The sequence below is a fragment of the Trachypithecus francoisi genome, unplaced genomic scaffold, assembly GCF_009764315.1.
Source record: "Trachypithecus francoisi isolate TF-2019V2 unplaced genomic scaffold, Tfra_2.0 Lachesis_group7, whole genome shotgun sequence".
In the NCBI taxonomy this organism is placed as follows: domain Eukaryota; kingdom Metazoa; phylum Chordata; class Mammalia; order Primates; family Cercopithecidae; genus Trachypithecus; species Trachypithecus francoisi.
This window is the reverse complement of record NW_022681472.1, coordinates 82,981,225-82,994,012: the sequence shown is the minus strand read 5'-3', so window position 1 is coordinate 82,994,012 and position 12,788 is coordinate 82,981,225.

Sequence of the window (12,788 nt, the reverse complement as noted above, 5' to 3'; positions counted from 1 at the left end):
ATCAATTTCTCCAAACAGCACTCCAAGAAGCAAAGAAAAGCACAGCAGAGGGGGCACACATGCTATTAGACACAGCTGGTGTAAGCCCTAGTTCTATGACTGTGCCTTTGGACAAGTTCCTGACCTTCCCTGGGCCACAGTTTCCTCATCTGTAAAACTGGGACTATGCAGGGGTGATAGCGAGGATGAGAAACAGAGGCTTATACAGTACCTGCGGTTTGGCAGCCTGTTTTTATTAGAGCTGTCCTCTCCTCCGGAGACCTCCAGCCCTGCACTTCACAGTGGCCGCAGGGATCCATTTCAGTGATTCACAGGCTGGGGACTGGCCCTGCAGAGCATTCGCAAGGCCGGCCAGGTGAACAGCTGGGAGCTGGGGACCAGCAGCCACTCAGTTCTGCTGTGCAGGTCAGAGCAACTGCACACAGGATCGCTCCCCTTGCGGTATCTTCAGGGCTTTGAGTCTCAACCCAGCTGCGTCTGGACGCACTCAACTGACACAGGCTCAGGAAAACAATGGCCAGAACGAACGAACACATATAGCACAGGCAAGGGGGTGGCTCTACTAAGAGGAGCCAGACACAGGCTGCAAACGGCAGAGGAGGTCACTATTTTGGAAGTCCCGCCTGTCTGACCTCCTCTGAGCCCCTGGATGGTTCGGGGCAGGAGGAAGAGGAGATGGAAGTCTACAGGTCCAGCCTGCCCCAGGTTCTGGGACTGACAGATTGTCAGAACTGAGTTAAAGCTTCCATAAGCAAGCCTGACCCGTCAAGACTGTAGCACAGGAATGCCTTACAATAATTTCTATTGCTCTTCACCGTACAATGCACAATCTCTCTCTCTGCCTCGCTCTCTCTCTCTCTCTCTGTCTCTCTCTCTCTCTCACACACACACACACACACACACACACACACACACAGCAGACTGATACAATGGTTAATAGCACAAACTCTGGAGCCAGACTGCTGGGGCTGGAACACCAGCAAGCCACTTTCAGCAGTGTGACATTAGACATTATACTTCGCCTCTCTGATCCTCCAGTTTTCTCATTTGTAAAATGGGGCTAATTATAGCACCATCCTCCTAGGATTTTTACAGGAATTAAATTATTTAACAGATAAGACCTAATTCGCACTGCCCAGAAGTTAATAAGTACTCGATAAATGTCAGCTATGATTATTAGTTACTAATCTAATTATTATCACTAGGAAGTCATTTAATTTAACTGATTTGACTGGTAGGTTCTTTGTGAGTTGTCAATCACACAGAGATTTACCAAGGAAAGTCCATAAAGAAAAGAAGGAAGAAAATTAGCATTCTTTGTCAGCTTCCTATACATGTGATCATTTCAGTTCAGGATTTCACATTGCCCTACAAAACTGAGGTTGTGATCCCCAGTTTACAGTTGAGGACACCAAAGTTTGGAGAAGCCAAGGCAATAGAGTTAGATTCCAAAGCTAATAAATTTATTATGGAACAAAAACCAGCTTCTAACATGTCATCTTCTTGTGCATGTTTCCATGACCCCGTGCCTTTCACACACAACTTCTCACGCCTCCATCTCCCCAATCCTCCCACTGGTTCCATCTCCCCCTTGCGTGGCCAGCAGAGACCCGAGTCCATGGTGGACACTGCTTAGGCACCCCACTAATTGCTCCTCCAGCCCATGTACAGAGCTGACCTCACAGCAGGGTGAGGACAGACACGGTGTGCAGAGACCCTGCCCCGCACCCAGCACCTTGCGGCCAATCACACTCAGCCTCTGCCCCATGTTGGTAAAACTTCCTCCCACTCTGGTGCCGCAGGTGTGAATCTCAGCCGCAGTGACGACTGTGGTACCTACAGGCCTGATAAACACCCCGACAAGAAAAAGATCAAGAACCCTGCTTCTCTCTGGTTCCTAAATCCTTCGGCCAAACATTTTCCCCACACCCCTCCACTCCAGTTGGCTGCTCATTGCCTGTCAGAAAGAAGTCCCGGGTCTCTCTCAGTCCCAGAGCCCCTGCATGGACTCTGTCCACTGTCCCTTCCCAACATGGAGGCCCCCAATTCTGGGGTCCCCTACACCGTACGCTGTGCCACCACATCCCCGTGCCCGCTCCGGACAGCACTAACCTCCCATGACCGGTGGGACCAAAGCAGTTCTTAAAGGTTCGATCCTCTCAGTTCTTAAATGAAAAACAGTTGCCCGTGAGTCAGCTCCAACGAGCTCCACACATACGCCAAACATTCGGTGTGCACTATTTCAACTGATCCTTGAAACAATGCCCTGAAGCGAGCACTATGATCACACTCATTTTGCAGCTGGGAAAACCAAGGTTCAGAAGGCAAAGTGACTAGAATCACATGCTGGTAAGCCATGATTCAGACCCAGGCCCTCACTCTCTTGAGATGTATCACTTTGAAGACTCTTTCATACTGTTTTCCTGCAGTTTCACCTGATGTGGGGAGAGAGAGCCCTGTTTTTCCAGTAACCACCCTGAGAACACAGCAGACAGCCACTTACATTCTTGAATGATCTGAATAGTCAAAGTAGCCAATAGGCAAGGACAAAAATGCGGCCTGCATGACCCATGTCCCTTCAATTTTTAAAAGTCTCTTTCAACCAGGTCTCTCCAGAGTTCTTCGTCCATCAGCAAATATGAACTAACACCATATTGAGGGCTTTCAAATATACAGGGGGCCAAACCTTGTCCTTCCACCAGAAATATGCACAGGATCACGAGAGACACGGACCTACAATGCCAGGGGCCACGTGGGGAAAAAAAGGGCAGCATCTATGAGCTAAGAGGACAGAGCAGCCAACTCTGCTGGGTAAGTCAGAACGGGTTTTGAAACTGAAGAGGAAGGGATGAAGGGATGCACACGCATGCACAGATAATGAAGATCGACGCTCCTCACGGCCAGCCAACGTGAACATACAAAGCTGGGATGCCCGGAAAGGACTGTGTACAGAATACTAAAATGTGGTTGTATTTTGTGGAGTTGTGCCATATGTCTCCTTGACTTATCACCCAACACACAAAAAGAAGGAGAATTCCAAAAAGATGAGGCAGCCATAAAATTAAGATAGAGAATGCCATGGGTGATGCATGGCCACAGATTAACTGAAATGGAATTTCCTCCTTAGTCACTGGAAGGCATAGGAACCCAACTCCAGGCAGGGAGGCCACTGAGCCACTTGAATCAGCCTCTTGTTCGCTGCTCTGAGGGAAACGCAATCAGGAAGAAGCTGGGTGTGGAATGTGCTCCTTTCTGCAGTGCTTTTTCATTCCTTCAGCTACCCCCCACCCCTCCCAATCCCCACCCCAACCATCCCCTCCTTACAACCACTATAAAATCTTGCCTTGGAAATCCAAAATCCACAATTATTAGGGTGATAGCTTAGAAAACAGGGTCCGAAATGGTGAGGATTTCATGGAAAAATATAAATATTTCACACAATCTTTCTGCCGTCTGGGCTTCCTGACCCAAATCTGATCATTGGCGGCACTGCATACTAATCCGGGAATTCACTGACAATGCGGTCTGAACTGTTTCGGTGGTGTTTTCCTCCCTACCAGCCCTGTCCGCCTGCCCCCTGTCCAGCATGCGCCCTAGTCAGCCCACAGAGCTGCAGCAGAATTTCCTGTCATCCTCCGGAGTGCTGGCCGCCACGGCTGATGACTTCCGGAGGAGAACAGGCACTGTAAACATAGCAGGCCCGTGTCACTTCCATCAGGCATCAAGATCCAGTCTCCTGCAGGCTAGAGTACCTTCAAAGGGCCCGGGCTATCCATCTGGGACCAGAGCCCTGTCATTTACAGTACTGCATTTTGGCATGTCTGGGGTAGGAAGCAGACAGTCTGGAAACATGCTCAAGAGTGCCAGGGAAGGCTGGGAATCCCAGCTGAGTCCTTAATGGCTGGGTGTCTCAGCCTCTCTGAGCCCGTTTTCACATCTGTAAAATGAAGGTGATATGACATTTACATCTTGGGGTCGCTGGGAGAAATACTTAAATCCTGGCACATAGTAGGCACTCAATAAAGGGTAACAATTACATAAGAATGGTGACATCAATGCCTGAACATTGACACCTCAACCATTATGCACAAGACCTTAACATCTGACAGAATGCATGCAAACAAGACTCAAGCATGAGACCCCAGAAGCATCGGGAAGGCACTGGATTCTCCAGGTGGCAAAACAGAGACCACACCCTAAGCCCCTCTCAACTAGAAGCAGGGGACATCAGATGTGTCCTTTAAGCCATTTGTCACCCATTCGTCACACCAAAGAGTTACAATCTGCTCAGCCACAGCCTGAACTTCCCCCAATTTCTCCTTTTACCATTATCTTCGGTGCTATCTAAACATTTATCATCCTCAGGAAGATGTAAAATGCTGGTGCTGTCTGAATTCAAAATGCAATGTCAACTGGAAACCTCAAAGCCATTTGGAGGATTTATTTTGGTGTTAACTAGAGAGCAAATGAAACCCCAGGAATGGCTTAATTAACCCTGCAAGCAGCAGCCAGGCATTTTCTTCCTGTCTTGTTCTGGCTGTCAAGGTTCCCTTAGGTTATTAACAAGGACAAAGGAATTGACAGGGACAAGAACATAACCCAGGTGGTCATTAGGGTCTGTCCATGAAAGCAGGGTGGGGAAAGGAGCTCTCATTTGGAAGAAGACCAGTCCATCTCTGCCCGAGATCTGCCATATACCAATTATGTGTCCATCTTCAAGTTCCTAACCCTCTCCAACCACTCTGAGGTTATAAAGATGATCAGGCTTCATAGACACTTCGTATGTGTGGGGTGCTGTGCAGAATGTATCTTATTGAAACCTCAGACCCTTCCCACACAGAGCAACTAGTATAGCCCCATTTCACAGATGGGGAAACCAAGGTCAAGAGAAGTTAAATAACTTGCCTCAGACCACATCTGCAAATGGCAAAGTCAGGATTCAATTCAGGCCAGCCAGCATAGGCCCCCTGAAGCCACTGCACTCTTGCACTTGACACAAAAGACTCAGACTGTGATGTCAGGCAAATCCGAGATAGGGGATTGCCTCAACCTTGATTTCCTCACCTGAGAAATGGGGGTGACAGCAACAACCTCACATTGTTGCTACAGCAATGAAATGAGGTGAAAGTCATGTAAAATGACAGAAGATCACAGTCATACATACTCAACAAAACCCACAGGTCCTCAATTTTTCAGCACACTGCCCTGTACATAGTAGGTGCTCAACAAACATTCATAGTAGGTGCTCAACTCAGAAATGACCACTTGATGTGAAAACCTTACAGAGTTATTGTAAGGATTAAATGATGCCAAAAAATAAGAATTGCCAGCATGCTAAGACCACAAGAAATACACATCCCAAAGGAAATTCTCTTCTCCATGTGAGGTTCCCCTGGACGTAACCCCCAGGGCACCGCGCAGGTGGTCTATATCCCTGTAACCGATCAGTGCCCAGAAGAGACAGCTAAGCTTAGCACAAAAGAGCAGTTAAGCACAACACAAAAGAGCATGGGTTCCCAGCCCATGGCATTTGCCCATGTTCCTCAGTGACAGACAGAAGGCATGCTAAAGCATCACCCCAATGTTGCATCCCCCAAAATCACATGAAATCATCAAGTCACAGACAGAAGCTGGTCCAGTTGGATTCCTAAATATTCATCTGAGTGTTTGTGTGTTTTGAGGCTAGGGAAGGGCAGGTGAGAGGGAAACTGTTCCCCAAGGAAGCCAGGCACCTTCGAGCACCACAAGGACTCATCAGCCGATAGACCAGAGCTCTGCAGACACACACAGCACAATCTGGACCCAGGATGCTTGCCCATGGAAGTCAATACAAGGCCTGAACCTTAGTCCTACCCTAGGACCAGCTCCTTGGACATACAATCTGTTCAGGCACACAGGACTCCTGGCTCAGAGGGACCCAAGGTTGGTTTAATGCTCTGCTGTCAGCATCTAGAAATTCTTCACAAATTTTGCACAAGAGAGCCCATATTTCATTTTGCACTGAGCCCCACATATTATATAGCCAGCCTGGCTTACCACAGATAAGCCAATAGGCCCAGCTGCTCCCTGTCACTGGCCTCAGTCTGTCAGTGGTAAAATGGAAGCATAGTGCCTGCCTCACAGTTGCCAAAGCTGGCCAGGGATCCATGCACTCAACACTTCATGAGTGTGAGATGCCATCCCCCTAACTGAGAGCCATGGTTTGCTGCCTGGCAAATGGGAGAATTTTCCAAGGTACTGGCTACCACATGGATGTTTTGCAGGTATAATAAGGCCAGAGATAGACACACACCTCAGAATGATGGGTGTTGACATCATCATCATCATTGTTGTCATCATCATCATCTTCATTACTGTAAAACACTGAGTTAGCCCCAGAATGGGTCACATCATTTAGGGGTCTGAGACAGCACAGCAGGGCCGGGGGCAGTCAAATTCAGCACTGGTACCAACATGCATCCTCTCTCCTGGTAGCAACCTGCAAAACTGGATAACCCGCCAGAACAAAAATATCCTTAAATCCCTAGTACCCAATAATAAAAGAAGGTATTGCCCAGGCTCCAGGAAGACCCCCCTTTCACAAGTGAAATGCCCCTACTGCATACCAAAAACAAATTGTAAGCTCCTTAAGGATAGAAAACAGGAAATGAAATATCTAGCAATACTTCTAACCAAGGAAGTGAAAGATCTCTACAAGGAAAACTACAAAACATTGCTGAAAGAAATTGGAGATGACACAAATAAATGGAAAAACATTTCATGCTCATTCATTGGAAGAATCAAAATCATTAAAACGGCCATACTGCCCAAAGCAATTTATAGATTCAATGCTATTTCTTTCAAACTACCAACATCATTTTTCATAGAAGTAGAAAAAAACTATTCTAAAATTCATATAGAACCAAAAAAGAGCCTGAATAACCAAGCAATTCTAAGAAATAAGAACAAAGCTAGAGACCTCATATTACCTGACTTCAAATTATACTACAAGGCTACAGTAACCAAAACAGCATGGTACTGGTGCAAAAACAAATACACAGACCAATGGAACAGAATAGAGAACCCAGAAATAAAGCCACTTATCTACAACCATCTGATCTTCAACAAACCTGACAAAAAGAGGCAATGGGGGAAAGACTTCCTGTTCAATAAATGGTGCTGGGAAAAATGGCTATTCATAGCAGAAGAAAATGGAACAGAACTCCTATTTATTACCACACAGAAAAACAACTCATCATGGATTAAAGGCTTAAATTAAGACTTCACACTATAAAAATCCTAGAAGAAAACCGAGGAAATACCCTTCTCAATATAGGCCTTGACAAGGAATTTATGGCTAGGTCTTCAAAAACAATTGCAACAAAAACAAAAATTGACAAGTGGGGCCTAATTAAACTAAAGAGCTTCTGCAGAGCAAAAGAAACTATCAAGGCAATAAACAGACAAGCTACAGAATGGGAGAAAATATTCACAAACTATGCATTTGACAAAGTTCCAATATCCAGAATCGATAAGGAACTTAAATCAACAAGCAAAGAAGCAAATAATCCCATTAAAAAGTGAGCAAAGCACATGGACGGACACTGCTCAAAAGAAGACATTCATGCAGCCACCAAACATGAAAAAACGCACAATATCACTAGTCATTGGAAAAATTCAAATCAAAACCACAATGAGATACATTTCATACCAATCAGAATGGTTTTCATTAAAAAGTCAAAAAATAACAGATGTTGGTGGGCCTGTGTAGAAAAGGAGACACTGACACACTGTTGGTGGGAATGTAAATTAGTCCAGCCACTGTGAGGAGCAGTTTAGAGATTTCTCAGAGAACTACAAGTTGAGCTACCATTTGACCCATCAATCTCATACCTGGGTGTATACTCAAAAGAAAATAAATTGTTCTACCAAAAGTACACATGCACCCATGTGTTCGTGGCAGCACTATTCACAATAGCAAAGACATGGAATCAACCTAAATGCCCATCAGTGGTGGACTGGAAAAAGAAAATGTAGGACATATACACCAAGAAATACTATGAAACCATATAAAAGAACGGAATCATGCTCTCTGCAGCAACATGGATGCAGCTGGAGGCCATTATCATAAGCAAACTAATGCTGAAACAGAAAACAAAACACTGCATGTTTTCACTTATAAGTGGGAGTTAAACACTGGATACACATGGGCATAAAGATAGGAACAATAGATGCTGAGGACTACTAGAGAGGAGAGGAAAACAAGGAGACAAGGACTGAAAAACTGACTATTGGGTACTATGCTCAGTACCTGGGCGATGAGTTCAATCATACTCCAAACCTCAACAGCATCCCATATACCTTTGTAACAAACCTGCACATGCGCCTCTTGATTCTAAAATAAAAAGTGAAAACAAGAAAATAGAGCTTCAGCTCTAGAGCTCTGGTGTAGCTCCAGAACATGCCACCTCGCACAATGCCTTGCACACAGCCAGAACCAAGCATACACAATGACAGCACTAGAAATGACTTGTGAACTGTCAAAGTGCTTAACGCTCAGTGGTATCATTCAATTCATAGATAGGGTGAACGACCATCCCAGTTTGCACAGGACTGAGGAGGTTCCCAGAATGCGGGACTTTCAGTGCTAAAACCAGGAAAGTCTTTGGCAAACCAGGACAAGTTGGCCATTCTGCTCACAGGTATTACTTCTAAGGCCAAACGTGAACAGAGGTTGCTCCACAGTGGAGGGCTATGGGGCTCTTCTTCAACCATCAACACATTTCTACACATTCTAAGTTTTCACCAAAGACTTTGTATTAGTTTTATCATTATGGGAAGTGTTTAAGAAGTAAAAAGGTTATTTCATAGTATGCACTATCCATTACCAAATCCAAATTTTCTATTTCTAATCATATTTTTCTTTAAAAAAATAAAAAGGTACCCTTGGCGAGGTGCAGTGGCTCAAGCCTGTAATCCCAGCGCTTTGGGAGAACAAGGCAGGAGGATCTCTTGAGCCCAGGAGTTTAAGACTAGCCTGAGCAACATAGTGAGACTCCATCTCTATTAAATATAAAATTAGAAATTAAAAGAAAAAAAAACCTCTTTTCAAACTTTCTATGTTTAATCTTCCCTTGTGGTCGGACATGGTGCTTCATGCCTATAATTCCAACACTTTGGGAGGCCGAGGTGGGAGGATCACTTGAGTTCACAAGTTTGACACCAGCCTAGGCAACAGTTCAACTTCCTCCCAGCAGTTTCCCCCTCCTGAACTTTACAGCCCTGCTGACATAAAGTGGGCACCGCAGGCATCTCAATCTCATCTTTCCTAAAACGTGTCTGTGCTGTGGGCCTTGCTAGAAGCCCGAGATTCTGACTGAGACAGGCTCATAAAGTGGTTGGTTATAGTAACTCTGGGTCCCCCACCCCTCTTCCTGTGATGGGTCACTCGGGTAACCCTCAGTGAGTGAAGGAAAGAACCAGACTCCAGCCAGCCCCTCCAGCAGCCCACTGCAGCCAGCCCAACTTCCTCCTCAGCTCTCCACCATGCATCCAACTCTCCAAAAGCCCACAGCAATGGTGCCTGGGACCTCTATGCCCAGTCTTATGCTATCCAGCCAGGCCAAGACACTGCTGTTGGCCTCTTGACAAGTGTCTTCTCAACAGCAAAGTCTTCACTCACACCTCCACTCCAGGCCCCTATTTCTTTTTTCTTTCTGCTTCTTCTGCAGGGGGCCCCCTTTATGTTGCTCCTTCTACACCCAGACCCTGGACCTGCCCCGGCACTTGCCTTGTCAACTCCAGAATTCACTCCATTCAGACGTGTCATGAGCTGGTACCTGGTGTCGGGCATGCTGACTGGCAGAGCGATAGAGGGGTGAGCACCACCCACCCCTGCTCTCCAGAAGTTCCCAGGCTCTCAGGGAAGGAACCCAGGAAATAGTGCCAACTGGAGAGTGATGTGGCAACCTCCGGTCAGGCTGCAAGTGTGCATGCTCTGTGCCCCGTATTCCTGGGACACACTCAGACATACACCTGCAGCCGTGTGCCAGGATGCTCATGACAGCATTGTTTACAACAGCAAAATCCTGGAAACAACCCAAGACTCTGTGGCGCAGGGAATGAATGAATGAGCCTAGTAGCATCATCTGCCCAGCATAATGCCGGGAGAAAAGAGGAAAGTGCACACATCTTACACATTATGTCGCCTGCCTAAGAATTAAAAACACAAAATGGAGCTACCAGTGACCTTCAAATAGATTTGTAATGAAATTGTAAGAACATGACCTGTTATACCCCAAGTTCAGGAGAGGTACTTGTATGAAGAGAAGGATGGGGAACGAGAGACAAGGCTCATAGACTTCCCGTTTATCTCTTTTTTTTTTTTTTAATTTCTTTAAAGACAATGATCCAGGCTGGGTATGGTGGCTCATGCCTGTAATCCCAGCACTTTGGGAGGCCGAGGTGGGTGGATCACGAGGTCAGGAGATTGAGACCACCCTGGTTAACATGGTGAAACCCCGTCTCTATTAAATATACAAAAAATTAGCCAGGTATGGTGGCACGCGCCTGCAGTCCCAGCTACTCAAGAGGCTGAGGCAGGAGAATCGCTTGAACCTGGGAGGCAGAGGCTGCATTGAGCTGAGATTGCACCACTGCACTCCAGCCTGGGCAACACAGCGAAACTCTGTCTCAAAAAAATAAATACATAAATAAATAAATAAATAAATAAATAAATAAATAAATAAAATAAAGACGATGATCCAAAGCAAAGCATGCCACCTCATGAGCACGAGCTAATCCATGGGTGGGAATACAGCTTTGGTTAAATAACCCTCTGTGGCTTTCTGTTTTGTGTTTCAGAGCTAGACATTCACATTATGCAGAGATCACCCTGAAACTCCACAGCAGTTTCTAGAACCCATGGAGGCTTTGGGAAAGACAGTGGAAAGCCGAGGAAGCCAGAGAGCTCCAGGCACTCACAGCACAAGAGGGAGGTGGACCACCGGATCATGAGGTCTCCACTAGTGCCTCAGCAGCCAAGCACTGCCTGGCCTGAAACCAATGTCCTCTGTGCCCTCACTTCCACCAGCTCCAGGCTCCCTCCCTGAAGAATCAAGAGTCAGGCTCTGCTCTGCTTCCTTCTCTTCCTTCTCTTCCAAATGTCTCTGTGGATGAAATGCAATCCCACAGAGTGGTGTCATCCAGCTCTCAGGCAATTTCCCAGAGGTGACTCATCTGTCCTCTCAACAAGCGCGTGAGGGCCACAAGATGAGGACTGTCATCCCATTGAGAGATGTGGAGCCAGAGCCTCAGAGAAGTCCCAAGAACTGCCTGAGCTGACTCAACAGCTGGAAACTAGGACAGTCACAAAACCAATCTGACTTCCAAATTTGAATGAGATTCAGGGCTTACTGTGCGTCGTGTTCAGAGAGGGGAGATGGACAACTGGCCAGTTTTACCTCCCAGATCATCTCATGTTCACAATAATAGGCTTCCCAAGGGAGCAAGCAAAGGCCCAGAGAAGCCAAGTGTCCTCCCTAAGCTCACAGAGCCAGAAAGCCTCAGGGATTTTCTAACATGCCTCAACAACCTCCCCGGAGCATTTCTCCATCAGGAAAACTCTTTTCATTATAGGTATCTTTATTTTCCCTGCAAAGGCAACAAGAAGCTTCTGAGGCCCCCCAGTGAGCAGAAAGCTGAGAGCTGGGGGCCAGCCAATGTTTATTTGTTTATGCCATCATCTCCCGCTGAACCCAGTCCCAAGCTTCTGAGTGACTCAGAGGCCTGACCACCAACAGCTGTTCTTTGGTTGTCACAAGATAAGCCAACAGGGGGTGGGGGCGTCTGTCGCACTTCCCGGTAATCAGGTGGGACACACTCTTTCTTCGCAGTACCCCCACCCTTTGTGGAGTGATAAATGGTGACAGATAGATGAGAGGGAAAGACCCCCATCCCCGGCAACTGCACTGGAGACCCAGCTATGAGCATGTGGCCAGTATTTTAACAAGGCTGCAAGACAGAGAGGGAAGCAGCCCCCACGCCGCCGCCTCACCCCCACCACGGGGAAAAAAGCTGCCTCCTGGGAAGGTGAGAGGGAAGAGAGCCACCAGAGCCACTGGAATACAGGTTCCAGCCAAGGCCACCCTGAGGCCCAGAGTCTCAGGAAAGGGCCATGCTTGGCTCCAGTCTAGTGTGGCCCCATCAATTATGGTGACTTCACTGCCCCAGTCCGGTCTCTAGCATGATAAGCAAAGGTGCTTCCCTGCCTAGCTTGGTCTCCAAAGCCTTTTTCCTGAAGGTTTCTGAGCCAGAAACAGAATGTATCTTGAGGCTTTACCTGTCCTCAAAAGCCTGATCTCTGGATCCTACTCCACTCATTTTAACTGAAAACAGCACTCAGGTCCAAAGGACAGAATAATGAATCTTTCTTTCCTTTCTTTCTTTTTCCTTTCTTTCTCTTTCTTTCTTTTCTCTTTTTCTTTTCTTTTTCTTTCTTTCGTGCTCTCTCTCTTCTCTCTTTCTTTCTTTCCTTTCTTTCTTCACTCAGGTCCAAAGGGCAGAATAATGAATCAACCTTCCTTCCTTCCTTCCTTCCTTCCCTTCCTTTCTCCCTCCTTCCTTCCTGTCTTCCTTCCTTCCTTCCTTCCTTTCTCCCTCCTTCCTTCCGTCTTCCTTCCTTCCTTCCTTCCTTTCTCCCTCCTTCCTTCCTTCTTCCTTCCTTCCTTCCTTTCTTTTTCTTTCCTCCCCCCTTCCCTCCCTTTCCTTCCTTCCTTCTTCCTTCCTTCCTTCCTTTCTCCCTCCTTCCT